The sequence below is a fragment of the Monodon monoceros genome, unplaced genomic scaffold, assembly GCF_005190385.1.
Source record: "Monodon monoceros isolate NGI ecotype Baffin Bay Population unplaced genomic scaffold, NGI_Narwhal_1 Super_Scaffold_13, whole genome shotgun sequence".
NCBI classification, from domain to species: Eukaryota; Metazoa; Chordata; class Mammalia; order Artiodactyla; family Monodontidae; genus Monodon; species Monodon monoceros.
Window position 1 is genome coordinate 60,292,515 of NW_021703769.1, and position 14,152 is coordinate 60,306,666.

Sequence of the window (14,152 nt, forward strand, 5' to 3'; positions counted from 1 at the left end):
CTTTTTATTGGAAATCATTTTATTTGGCAGAAATTTGAGTGCTTCTCCACAGCATCATTCTAGAGGTTGTAAACCTCTATAAGCAATGGCATTCAGGGAGCTCACAGCCTGCAAAGTGGGAAACTGAATGATAATTTAGAAGTTAAAATACACACACACATAAAAGACGTAGCAGAAGAAACCTCTATCTGCTTTAGTCCAAATGAGTGAGGATCACAGACTGAGCGACAGGCGTCTCTCTTGTGCTTCAGACCTGCACGGTCATCTACATCCCTGACGGCTCCAGTAGGCCCCTTACTTCTTCCCATGAAACACATTCCTCCAGGGCTTCCTGTCTCTCCGTCAGTGGCACCTCCGTCAGTGGCACCTCCGTCCCCCCATTAGCTCACGGCAGGAACCCAAAATGGGAGTGATCCCTGATACCTTCCTTGACCTTCTCATAGCCTGTCACCAAATCTGGTTATCGAATCTGTCAATTCTACCTCAAAAATATTTCATTTCTCAACAGCACTGTTTCACCACAGCCCCACCCTTATCCAGGTCCCCTTCCTCAAATAGAATCTCAACAGGAATCTTTACTCAAGTAGAGATAGAGCTGCCCAGCTGATCTCCGCCTACACTCTGGCCGCCTTCAGCAAGTGAGGCCCTGCCTCTGTGCTACTTCTCTCTCTCCGCAGCTGTTCTCTCCCAGAACGCCTCTCCCTGCCCACCCATCCCCACCCGATTGGCCTGAACAACTGCAGCTCATCCTTTGATCTGCACCATCATGCACAGTTGCTCTGACATTAGGATTGCACACAAGTTGTGTCACAAGTTCTCTGTTCTCCTTATGTTTTTGTGGGCAAATTGGCACATGTGTTTGTAGGTATACATATATAACGTTGAACAACGTGGGAGTTACGGGCGCCAGCCTCCCACCCCCCTGCCATGCGCAGTCAAAAATCTGAGTACTGTTCTCTCTGCCTCAGAAACAAAGGAATTGACAGATGACTCAACCAAGGGCAGGAAACCAAAACGGTCTGGGTAGAATCAGGACTCAGACCCTAATTCTTTTGATTCCACATATCGTGATCTCTAATCAAACACAAACTTTTCCCCCACTTAGTTAAAGATGTGTAAAATGAAAATGCAGGTACTGTATTTATTGAAAAGTCCACGTGTAAGTGGACCTGTGCAGTTCAAAGCCATGTTGTTCAAGAGTCAACTCTGTGTGTGTGTGTGTGTGTGTGTGTGTGTGTGTGTATGTCCCATTCCTGAATCCACAAAATGGGAAGAAAAACCAGGATATTGAGCCAGGATTAAATGACCTCAAGAGAGTAGCATGTGCTTACTATTCTGGGAAAAACTGGAGGTAAATAATATTCCACTATTTTCCTGTTTCAATTGTTAATTGTCTTTTTATTCAGAGAAGCTGCCTTAGGAATTTACCCTAAGGCATTTCAGAATCCTTTATACAACGTACATTTTCCCAATTTAGAGGGATTAGGAAAGAGCTTTAAGCTGTCAGCACAACACACATATATGGGATCTAAAAAAAACGGTACTGATGAACCTAGTGGCAGGGCAGGAATAAAGACACAGATGTAGAGAACAGACTTGAGGACACAGTCCTCAAGGGAAGGGGAAGCTGGGATGAAGTCAGAGAGTGGCATGGACATATATACATTACCAAATGTAAAACTGATAGCTAGTGGGAAGCAGCTGCATAGCACAGGGAGATCAGCTCGGTGCTTTGTGACCACCTAGAGGGGTGGGATAGGGAGGGTGGGAGGGAGACACAAGAGGGAGGGGATATGGGGATATATGTATACGTATAGCTGATTCACTTTGTTGTACAGCAGAAACTAACACAACACTGTAAAGCAATTATACTCCAATAAAGATTAAAAAAAAAAAGTGTCAGCACCTCTGCCTATGGCTGCACACTGAAATTCTAATGCAGCAGTGAAACATAGACTTTTTGATTACCCCCCAAATAAGAAAAATAAACATTATCTTCTTTTGGAAACATGGAGGGTTAAGAAATCTAGACATTCAGGTATAGAAACAGCATGGCCCTACAGATTAAAACTTAATTGTCTGAAAAAACAAATCAAGTTTTTTTTAAACCTCTTTACATTGCTGGTGATCAGGCAATTAAGTGGATGATTTTACTTTTGCAGTGCCTATTATTTGTGTTATACTTCAATTTATTCCACTGTGTAATTTATTTCCACTGCGTTTTAACCAAGTGAGATTTTTTTAGATGCACATAGGTATGTATAATATCTTTCTGTATGTCTGCCACAGGCTAACGTTGTCCCTGCCATTCTGTACCAGGTCCCCTGGCTTGACATCACGTTGTCATACCATGAGAAGCATACTTAATTCATTCCAACTTTTGACAAAAAAGAGAGGGGAATTTGTGTGAAGGTATGATCAGTTTAAAGAAACATGGCCCATTTTTAGCAGCCTGTTTCCATGGAAACAGAAGCAGCAGCCAACCAGAGAGTTATCAAAGTACCTGTAAATTTCCAAGGGCTGAGTGTTGAAAACATTGTCTTCCTGACCTCATGGTGCAGATTAATGCAGGAAACCTACAGTGCATTAGCCTGGACTGCTAGCATTTTTAGTTTTTACTTCATTTTTGCTCTTTAATTCCTGATAGAGGGTAAATGCTGCATTCTTGACTGTGACCTCCCTACCAGCAAGGGACAGTGGTTTAGAATTCCGCAGTTTGTATCACCTGCCTCTTCCCCCACACCCCTCACCCCAGTGGACGTCAAAGGATGCAGTAGACTTTCTGATATTGGATGAAAGGCAGTATTTCCTAGGTAGTCTAAGACCTAACTTTCAAACACTGATTTGCACAGTTTTTTTTTAAATTAACTTAGTGTTGTCTCTCCTTTTCCTAAATGGAAAATAATCATAATATAAAAATTCCTGATCAGAATGCCCTTTGCGCTTGGTAGTATCAGAGGTTTAGATTTATGTGCATACTGTGTTAACTCTGCTTTTGCTTCAGACAGGAGTGTTGATGGGAGTTTGCTTAATGAGCGCAGATAGCATGGCTCTTATAGGACAAACCACCATTTTATTTTTGGCCTCTTTGCATTTCATTATTTTAAATTACTTGAAGAAGAACCTTATTTTATAATTGGCAAATCAGACCCCTGAAAATACAACCAAAAGTCTGTAATCTTCGGTTGCTACTTTTTATCATCTATGAGAGTGCTTAAGTGTTTGTACGCTTCTCTAATGCAGCCTAAATTTCACATTAACTGTAAATGGAGATGAAAATAAATTACTGTCTACCAGTTTTTCATGCTCTTCTTTACTCCTTTGCCCTTAGTGTTCCCTTTTTCAGTCTTCTTTTACCCTTCAAAACAATATAATTAGATTTTGTCTTCTGTTCTACCACCAACATCAATTCAGAAATATCTGAAGCCTCAAATTCATACAACTAAGCAAGACAAGTGTTGGTTCTGTCCCATGATAATCACTTGCCCATACAAAATCTTCTTGGTGATTTATTCTTAAACTTGGCTAGAATTCTTTTTCCTTAGAAAATAGTAACTCAGTTATATACTTGTAAGTATACCATACAAAATTAAGTAAAATATGTTTATTAAAACTTCTATATGGTGAGCATTGTAGAAGGTGCTAGAATATAAGGATGAGATTTAGAAGGGGAATTAGAGGCCCCCCAAAAACCAACAGAACCTAGAATTTGGTGTGACAGGAAATATGATATAATATATAGCTGTTATTGTAGTTATCAAATCCTTAAAAGATGAAGTAACCATTGGTGGTTAACGGAATTATGATGGTGAGGGGGGCTAGCTAGCAATGGGTGGGAAATAAGAAATTTGATTATTGAGTAATTAGTGTCTTAAAGTCAGTTGCTCTGCCAACTGTTCCATTTTTTCTATTGAGGTAAAATTCACGCATCATAAAATTAACCATTTTAAGTGAACGATTCAGGGGCATTTAATGTATTCACAGTGTTGTGCAAGTACACCTCTGTCTAGTTCCAAGACATTTTCATCAGCCCAAGAAAAAACCCTGTAGCCATTAAGCAGTGACTTCCCCCCAGTTCCAGGTAGCCACCAATCTGAGCTCTGTCTCTGTGTATTTACCAATTCTGGATATTTCACATCTATGGAATCATATAATATATATGATGTTTTGCCATCTGGTGTCTTTCACTTAGCATAATGTTTTTCAAGTTCATCCATGTTGTGGCTTATATAGTACTTGATTTCTTTTTATGGCTGAATAATAAATATTCCACTGTATGGATGGACCAGGATTTGTTTATTCATCTGTTGATGACATTTGGACTGTTCCCACCTTTTGGCTGTTGTGAATAGTGCTTCTGTGAACATGGGTGTACATGTGTGTGTTTGAGTACCTGTTTTAACTTCTTTTCAGTTCACCTAGAAGTGGAATTGCTGGGCTGCAACTGTTCTTAACTAAAATTTTATATAATGAGCTTGAGAAAGAACTGCCAAATGTTCTAATTCTGTATCTTGTGGTCTTTTTCTCTGATGAAATGATATCGTTCACAGCCAGTGAGTGACTCGCCATTTCCTAACTGACTTCTCTCCCCCAAGCTGTTGCCATTATTAGTTGGAGCATGTCAAGACAAAATAACCATGTTTCTCTTTTCAACTTGTTCTTCGCAGTCTGCAATGATTATTTCAAACCTCCTTCACTAGCCTCAGAACTGACGTTTCCTTCATTCATCTCACTTTGAACAGATGACCTTTCTTCCTCCTTCTCTGAGAAAATAAAAGCCATCATCTGGGAACTCTCTGGACGTCCCAGACCACATCTATAAACCTATCTGCAGCTGTATCCAATCCTCATTGCCTTCCTGTCATGATAGAGGAAGTGTCTCTTAACAAGGTTGTTCTTGTTTGCTCTGAATCCCCTCCCCTTCAAGGGATCTGCTACCTCTTATTCTCTCCTTTATTCTCATTCATATTCATTCATTCCCATTCTCTCCCTCCTCTCCCCTCCCCTTTTCTCTCTCACTCTTCATCACTTGTAAACCTGTTCAAGTATGTTCCAACCTGAAGTTCCACACCCCTCAAGCTTTCGCCTCTCTCCTACCTTCCTGGGCAACATCTTTTTTTTTTTTTTTTTTTTTTTTGCGCTACGCGAGCCTCTCACTGTTGTGGCCTCTCCCGTTGCGGAGCACAGGCTCCGGCCGCGCAGGCTCAGCGGCCATGGCTCACGGGCCCAGCCGCTCCGCGGCATGTGGAATCTTCCCGGACCGGGGCACGAACCCGTGTCCCCTGCATCGGCAGGTGGACTCTCAACCACTGCGCCACCAGGGAAGCCCCCTGGGCAACATCTTGAAAGCATTGTTTCCATTACTATCATCCTTACTCTTACCCCTCCCTAACCTCTTCCAGCCTGATTTCCATCCATCACTCCAAAAAGCAGCTCCTTCATGTATTACAGCAGCAGCATCGGACCCAGTTGGTCGTGACCCCTTTCTAGAAACACTTTTATACACACTCTCCAGGCTCCTCCTGCTCCTTAGGCAGCTTCCTCTCACTTCCTTTTTTGGACCTTCATCCCCTGTCTGACCTATAAAAATGGGCTTTTAATTGTTGTATTTCCTGGGAACTTGGTCCTGTGCTTCTTGTTGTTGCCTCCTCTTTCTATATTCTCTACCTTGGCAAACTCCCATAGCTTCAAGTACTACATAAGTGACAACTTCCAAATTTTAGCCTCCTGCCAAGAGCTACCTTCTGAAATCTGGACTCATAGAGCCAGTTCTCGCTTTGACATCTCAGCTTCTAATTCAGACATGTCCAAGACTGAACTCCCTAAATGGCCATGATGTATTCTTTATTCAGTCAGTGGTCCACCCACGTGCTTAAGCCAGAAACCCAGGCATCATCTTTATCTTTTTTCCTTCAAACACAACATCCAGTCCCTCAGCACATAGTGTTGATTTTGTTCTAAGTATTTCTCAAATCTGTCTATTACATCTCTCAGCTGTGTTGGAATTGAAGAGAAAAGAATGAGAAGTCTTAAGCTTATTAGGTTTCTGTCCTGGAACATGAGAAGAATTCTACCAAATTTATAAATAAATATGTGGTTTACAAGAGAAAGCTTAACCTGAGCTTATGACAACCACTGTAAATATCTCTGCATTCAGTCAAAAACCCAGCCCCATCACTCTCACTAATTCTTTTGATATCTGTTGGTCCCTTACTGCTTAATAGTTATTTCAAATTTTACTATTACTTTGGCATAATATTGCTGATAGCCTTAGGTAAGAGTAAGTGATCTTCATTTCTGAATTTAAAATTATCTTAAAGCATGATGATGTATATTATGGGGAAGGGATGAGCATAAAGGTCCTCTCTCTTGCCTTGTAAGTGGGGATATAGATTGGTACAACCATTTGGATTGCAAAGTGTCCCTATCAGAATTTTCAGTGTGTGTGTGTGTATTTTAAGTATGTGTGTATATATATATGTGTGTATATATATATCTTTAAGTGTTTATACATACACACACACATACACACACACGATGACACAAAATGAAGATGATCACTGCAGCATTGTTAATAATAACAATAATAGCAGGAAATCTAGAAACTTAAATGTGTATGATTGACACATCCATATGTTAGATACAGCCACTAAGATAACCAGAAAGAAGAATGAGGTGGATTTCATGGGTGGTTTGTTTTTTTTAAGCAAATTATCGAACTGTGTGAATGGTATGATGCCTCCGCATGTATTTCCTTTGCATATTTTATACTTAACATTGCCAGAATATTCACGCAACATTCTCTAGAGCCATAGAAATTTAATAGTGGTTACCTTTATGGAGGAGGACTGGAGGTCTCTGGTGGGATGGACTGACTTTCACTTTTTTTTTAATTGAAGTATAGTTGATTTGCAATGTTGTGTTAGTTTCAGACGTATAGCAAAGTGATTCAGTCATATATTTTTTCAGATTATTTTCCATTATAGGTTATTATAAGCTACTGAATATAGTTCCCTGTGCTATACAGTAAATCCTGTTGCTTATCTATTTTTTATAGTAGTTTGTATCTGTTAATCCTGTATATACCACATCTTCTTAAATCAGTCGTCTTGATTGTCACTTGGGTTGTTTCCGTATCTTGGCTTTGGGGTGTGTGTATCTTTTTGGAATAGTGTTTTCATTTTTTCCAGATACATATGCAGGAGTGGAATTGCTGAATCACATGGTTACTCTGTTTTTAGTTTTTTTAAGGAACCTCCATAATGTTTTCCATAGCAACTGTACCAATTTACATTCCTACCAACATTGTACAAGGGTTCTCTTCTCTCCATACCCTCTCCAACATTTATTATTTGTAGACTTGTTGTTGTTGTTATTGGCCACGACGTGCAGCTTGTGGAATCTTAGTTCCCTAAGATTGAACCCTCGGCAGTGAAAGCACAGTGTCCTAACTACTGGACCACCAGGGAATTCCCTGTAGACTTTTTGATGATAGCCATTCTAACCAGTGTGAGGTCATTGTGGTTTTAATTTGCATTTCTCTAATAATTAGCGATGTTGAACATCTTTTCATGTGCCTGTTGTCTATCTGTATGTCTTCTTTGGAGAAATGTCTATTTAGGTCTTCTGCCCCTTTTCTGATTGGGCTGTTTGATTTTTTTTGATATTGAGTTTTATGAGCTGTTTGTATATTGTGGATATAGTTGGTCGCATCATTTGCAAATATTTTCTCCCAGTCCGTAGGTTGTGTTTTCATTGTGCTGATCGTTCCTTTGCTGTGCACAAGCTTTTAAGTTTGATTAGGTCCCATGTGTTTATTTTTGCTTTTGTTTCTTTTGCCTAGGGAGACTGATCTAAGAAAATATCTTTCACCTTTTTTGTTGTTGTTGTTGTTGTTTTTGGCATTGCGCGGGCCCCTCACTGCTGTGGTCCCTCCCGTTGCGGAGCACAGGCTCCGGACGTGCAGGCCCGGCGGCCATGGCTCACGGGCCCAGCCGCTCCGCGGCATGTGGGATCTTCCCGGACCGGGGCACGAACCCGTGTCCCCTGCATCGGCAGGCGGACTCTCAACCACTGCGCCACCAGGGGAGCCCAGCTTTTTAAACATTTACTTCTGAGGAACAGGAAAAGCAGTCCATCAGTCTTTTGCTCTTTTGATACAGATTTTTTCAAGATGTCATTTGCCCCCAGCTGACTGAACAAACGCAGTTGTAAACTTTACTCCTGAACCAGCTGCTTGATAGAACACTGAAATCAGGGTTGAATGGGGCCCCCAAATGCAACTGTCCTAAGGTATTACTTAGGGGCCAGTTAATCCCTCCTGTATCTAAGTTCAAAAGATAATATGAAGATGTTGGCTTTTCTAAATTGTCTTGTTTTTATAGGACCAGGCCCTTAAATTAGCACTCTTTAAACAATGCATAATAAATTTTTGCCAAAGTACAACTACTTCATTCTCTTAACTACTCAAACATCTTTAAACAAATTTTTAAAAACTGAAACCAGGGTGTTTTTTGCCTAATATTATCTTCAGAGTCAATACATAGTCAATTCTAGAGTATTTTTCAGTTTCCCATCTTTGCTTTTGCCACTGGTTTACCCAGCCTTTACTTGACTGGCTCAGGGTTTTGGGGTGTTTTTTCCTCCCCTCGTGATTCTGCAGTTTATTCTGTCCAGTGTCCTGTAATTAAATAATATAAATTGGATCTTCTCTTTGACTTGCAGGCAGCTGCTAATTCCCACCCCCACGCCCCGTCCCCACTCCTCCCACCCTCCTTCATACCCCATAACTGAAACTAGCTATTTATAAAGAATTTCTTAAGACCATGGCTGCCTGCCATACTGCTTCCCAGAAAGTGTCATTTCTGCCTTGTTTTTGTTATATACGTTCCTCAGATGTCCCCTTGCAAATCCCCTGGCCCAAAACTGTGCTTTGTTTTGGCTTGTTCAACTCATGCCAAATTGCTATATGTTATTAAAATGCTGCATAATGTGGGTTTTTTCCTTTAGAGTGAAAAGGCACTTTATGTCATATTATGGAAACATTTCAAACATTCTACTTATAGAAACAAAAGAGAAAAGACATATCTTGGTTCAAAAAGCAGCTAAAAATTTTGAAGGGGTGTAAATATTATGTGAAAGACATTATGCTATTTTGAGGTTGTTTTTTTTTTAATATTGGAAACTAATTCTAAAATTTTGCTCTAAAAGCACTTTAATCCACTTAAGAATCAGGGGAAAGGAACTAAGAGATGATACTTTTTGCGTGTGTGTGTGTGCGTGTGCGTGTGCGTGTGCGTGTGTGTGTGTGTGTGTGGTACGCGGGCCTCTCTCACTGTTGTGGCCTCTCCCACTGTGGAGCACAGGCTCCGGACGCGCAGGCCCAGCGGCCATGGCTTACGGGCCCAGCCGCTTCACAGCATGCGGGATCTTCCCGGACTGGGGCACGAATCCATGTCCCCTGCATCGGCAGGCAGACTCTCAACCACTGCACCACCAGGGAAGCCCAGAGATGATACTTTTTAATTCTAAACTATTTCTGATGATGAATAAGAATGACATTTCCTCTTTGCCATTAGATGAGCTACCTTTCATTTTTCAGAATGGTGGTTAAAATTACGTTTTTACTTTTCTTGTATTAAAAAAAGAGCAAGTTGAAAACATTTATGTTGACAGAATATTGTTTTTGTCTTTTGTAACAAGACGTAACACTTAAGTAGAATTTTCCAAATTACATGCATTTTTCTTTTTGTTGAAATGTAATCAGAAACCATGAATGTTAGCCCTAAGAAATAATAACACACATCGTCTTGGAAAAATTTAAAAATTAATTAAAATTTTTTCTCTAAATGCAACAGATGTAAAGTAGTCTGTATCCATGTTTTCACACGTCTACTATAATTTCAAAGATGATGGTTTGCATACAAATTTGTCTCCTTACTTTATGGCCATGCCTTATATGGACCACATAGGGAATCCTCCTTTTAGGAATTAAGGAAATAACTAAAAATAAGGAATAAACTTTATACACAAAAAACCCACCGTAGCATTAGTTATAGTAGTTGGAAAAATTGGAAACAACCTAAGTGATAAATAATAGGGGTATATTTAGTAAACTATGCATGTCCACCCAACAGAGTATTTTATGTAGCCATTGAAATAACAAGAACATTTATCATTGTACAGTGTGATCATAGTATGTAGAAGCAGAGAATCAAAAATTATGCTTAGCTGGGCTTCCCTGGTGGTGCAGTTGTTGAGAATATGCCTGCTAATGCAGGGGACACGGGTTCGAGCCCTGGTCTGGGAGGATCCCACATGCCGCGGAGCAACTAGGCCCGTGAGCCACAACTACTGAGCCTGCACGTCTGGAGCCTGTGCTCCGCAACAAGAGAGGCCACGATAGTGAGAGGCCCGCGCACCGCGATGAACAAAGACCCAACACAGCAAAAATAAATTAATTAATTAATAAACTCCTACCCCCAACATCTTCTTTAAAAAAAAAAAAAATTATGCTTAGCTAAGAGACAGAGGAATACACCAGTATGGTAACAGTAGTTGTATATCTCTCTGGTTGATATTATTGGTGATTTTCTTTTTTGGTTTCTTCCTCCTCCTTTTAAAAATTTCCTTATTTTCTGTAATGAACATATATCACTCTTTTAATAGGTAAAGAGATTTATTTTCTTTTCAATAAAAAATAAAAACCTTGGACTCAGGCTGGTTAAGAAAGATGTGACACAAAGGGTAAGCAAATGGCTCTGTAACCTCATCTCCTTCTGTTAATGGAGGTCCTTTGTGTACCTCTTGTGAGTTTTGTCATCGGGAAACACAGAGCTGTTATAGACTTCTCAGCCTGTGGTAACGGTTTTTGCACAGAGAATACAGTGCTAGCTGTATAATGAGATACGCTGTTAACACCTGTGTGCCACCCCCCCCCCCACACACACACCTTTTTGAGAAAATGAAACAGGTTTAACCCCACCCATTTTAAACGTAAGAACTTCTTAGGTCCATGTATCAGATTATTTTCATTTCTACATGTTTCAAAGATAAAGACATTCTTTGAAAATGTTCAAATGTGAGCAGTCGTAACATGAATTCTATTTCAGCGCCATTTATTACTGTGTCCTTTGTTTTCTGAAAGGATGTAGCTGCTCACTCACTGAGTGTTTTGAACTCTTTTTTTTTTCCTTCCAGAATTCTGTAGATTTACATATTTTCTTTTCTGGCATGTAATTATTTGTAAGATGGCCATGGAGTTGCTGAATTTTAGTCAGTTTCCTAATGTGTTGGAAGCTATGATGTCAGCCCAGTAGCACAATTTATCAATTCAGCAAGGCACCGGGGGCGAATGCTCTCAGGTCTGTTTTCAGACACAAGGCCATTGCCCCGAGGTTGGCTTCTTAGGCAGCCATACACCACCACCACCCGCTGATGCCACAGGAAAGCAGTGCTGGACCAGCATCTGGTCTTCTGTTTGTGGCTACAGGAGTGCAGTCTCGTGAACATGTGCAGAGTATGTCAGGTTTCCAGGGATCAGCCAGCCTACCGGGTTATCCATTGGTCTTAAGAACTGCAACTGTGCAACAGGCCCAGTAGCATTCAGTGATCTGGGCCGTCCTGCCCTCCACACAGACGTGAGTTTGGAGGCTGCAAAGGGAGGAAGATGGTCTCCAAGGTTAACTTGATAAAGCATCTTTAGATGCTCACATGCCCGCAATGGTGAACGCCTCTATGATCGTTAAGAGGCAGGCCCTCTCTATTCAGGGTCTCTTCCCCCTTCACGGTCTGGATAAGCTCTGCCCACCTCTGGGCAGCTCTAGCTTTCTAGTGTTGCAGGACAGTTCAGCTGTCTACATCATTCAAGCCTTGTCCTTCCTGGCCTGGGTGGTCTGCCTTTAAGGGACAGGTATTGCTTGTCATTTATTGTGTTAACTTTCTTTTTTTCCACTCATTTGATGAGTGGAAAAGAGTAAAAGGAAGTTTGCTATTGTCCAAAATTATGAGCCTGTACCTATCTGATAGGTACTTTTTATAATCATTAGTACTCAGAAGAGCCTCCATCAGGTTGCGAGTGATTGGTTGTATTTGATATGAATGAATACTATAATTGTGTTTTAACATTGACCAAAAGTGGCAATGTACCCAAGTCTCTCGATAGGGCATAGTGCCTTATATTCAACATAATGTGTCCCGTGCTGCCCACCTTTTGGTATAGATGAAAACTAAATCAAGCTGGGTAATCTGCAGTCTTAACAACATGGCTGGTTATTTGCCTCCTCTTCCATTCATGTTCTTCCTAATGTCTTTGCCTAAAAACAGACCTTCTATTCACAGCTGCTGCTGTTCTTTCCCATGCATGCACCCTGCAGTCACTAACAGACACCTAATAAATAGGCTCTTAATGAATGAACATGCCTGGGGAAGGCTGCCTGCCACACCTGCTTTGAGTAATATTTGTAGTGTGAGGATATTGCTACTTGGGAAAATTAACAGGTAATGAGAGCATTGATTGGGAAGATTATTCTCCTACCTTCGAGCAGTATGAAATAAATAGGATTGATTGTTTTGTCGTGAAGAAAAATGGATGGAAAACACAATGGTTTTGTTTTATTTTAACAATTGGTGGTTGGTGACATGCATTCATTTGGCGTATTACCCTCAATGGCAACAGATACCTTCGCACAACAGCATGAAAATGCAATTTCTGGTGAAAGATAATACAGCTGACAGGACTGCTGTGAAGGCGCATGAGGGCAGCTGACCAGCATACAGTCAGGAGATGCTTCAAGACTAACAAGCGGTTGTCACCATGTTGTTGCGAATGTATCTCTCATTCCAAGATGCCATTCGCCTAGGAATATGTGCTGTGTTTGACACATTTGTCTCACTAGTATGGTGCTTTGTTTGTCTTAAACCAAAAGAGGGGCTGATGATATTTTCATTACCCTTTCTATTTTACTCCTTTCTTTGAAGACTCCTGTGGGAGAAAGGAAAAATACTACTGCTAGAGATTCTGCAACAGACGTGGACCACCGTGTTCCAGAAGTGTCAGCCTTTGAACTAGAGATCGTTCTGACCCTTTTCTCCTCTCAGTATTCCTTTTCTTGGTATTCTGCCTCTCGAATATGACCACCTTGATTTCAGACAAGAATTAACTTCGGCATTCGTAGAAGAATGTCGGAGTATGCAGGCATTTGGGTGCTATCAGATCCACAGGTCATCTCCTTGGTTATTTTTGTTCCTAGTAAAGTACAGTGGGAACATACTATTCTCAATAAACTATAAGTTATCAGGGAAAAGATCTTTGTGTTAGAGCATAATTGATTCAGAGAACCGCAAAACATTTTAATGTGAGAAACGTGCATATATTTTTTTGACTCTTAAGTTTTTCTTTTGCTGTGTGTAATAGAATCTTATGTCAATTGCTTCAGTTCTAAATGGGATGTCAGTGAAGCTTTGTGGCCCCCAAAAGAAGCATATAAAAATTTTTTTCAGTATTAAGTAAAGGATAACATTCATATCTAGCAATGAATATGAAAATATAAAATATATCTAAGATTGGGCTCTGCTCTGCAGTCAGCACAAGGGCAAGCAAAAAGCAAAGGATATGCGGGCCACAGGCCCTGCATCTTCAGGTCTTGGGGTTAATTGCAAGTAGGAGCCGTTACGTGCCTTGCATTTGAGCCTGGTCCAAGCCAGCCTCATCACGCCCTTGCTAAAAAATTGTCTTCCTTCCCTACCATTTAAGAAATACATATAGCTAATTTATTTTTTCATATTGACAACTCTTAGGCGGACCCTTAATAATCCTAACGTTGGTTTTCATCCATGGTTTGAAAGAAAAATTAAAAATGGAAACTTAAAATTGAACGTAAGGCAAACCAAGGAAAATATTTTTCAAAGTTACTTCATATATTACTCTTTTTTGAAATCAGCTCACTTTCCAGACAAAAACATAGAGATGCTATGAAAGGAATCTGCTTGAGAAATCTAGGGGAAAAAATATATTTTATTAAATTTGGTAAGCGGGATTTCCACATTTTGTGATGTATACCTTGTTTTCCACAAGTTTAATGATTTATTTACTCTTTTAATTAAAATAATTAGGTACCAATTGATTTGTGGCTTTCTTAGAACTTCTGGAGTG

General features: G+C 40.3%; 1 protein-coding gene across 7 annotated transcripts in view; it reads left to right on the forward strand.

Moving 5' to 3' along the window:
* Positions 1-14,152, forward strand: part of MRTFB (myocardin related transcription factor B) — a 198,051-nt gene that overhangs the window by 128,331 nt on the left and 55,568 nt on the right. The gene's annotated exons all lie outside the window — the stretch shown is intronic.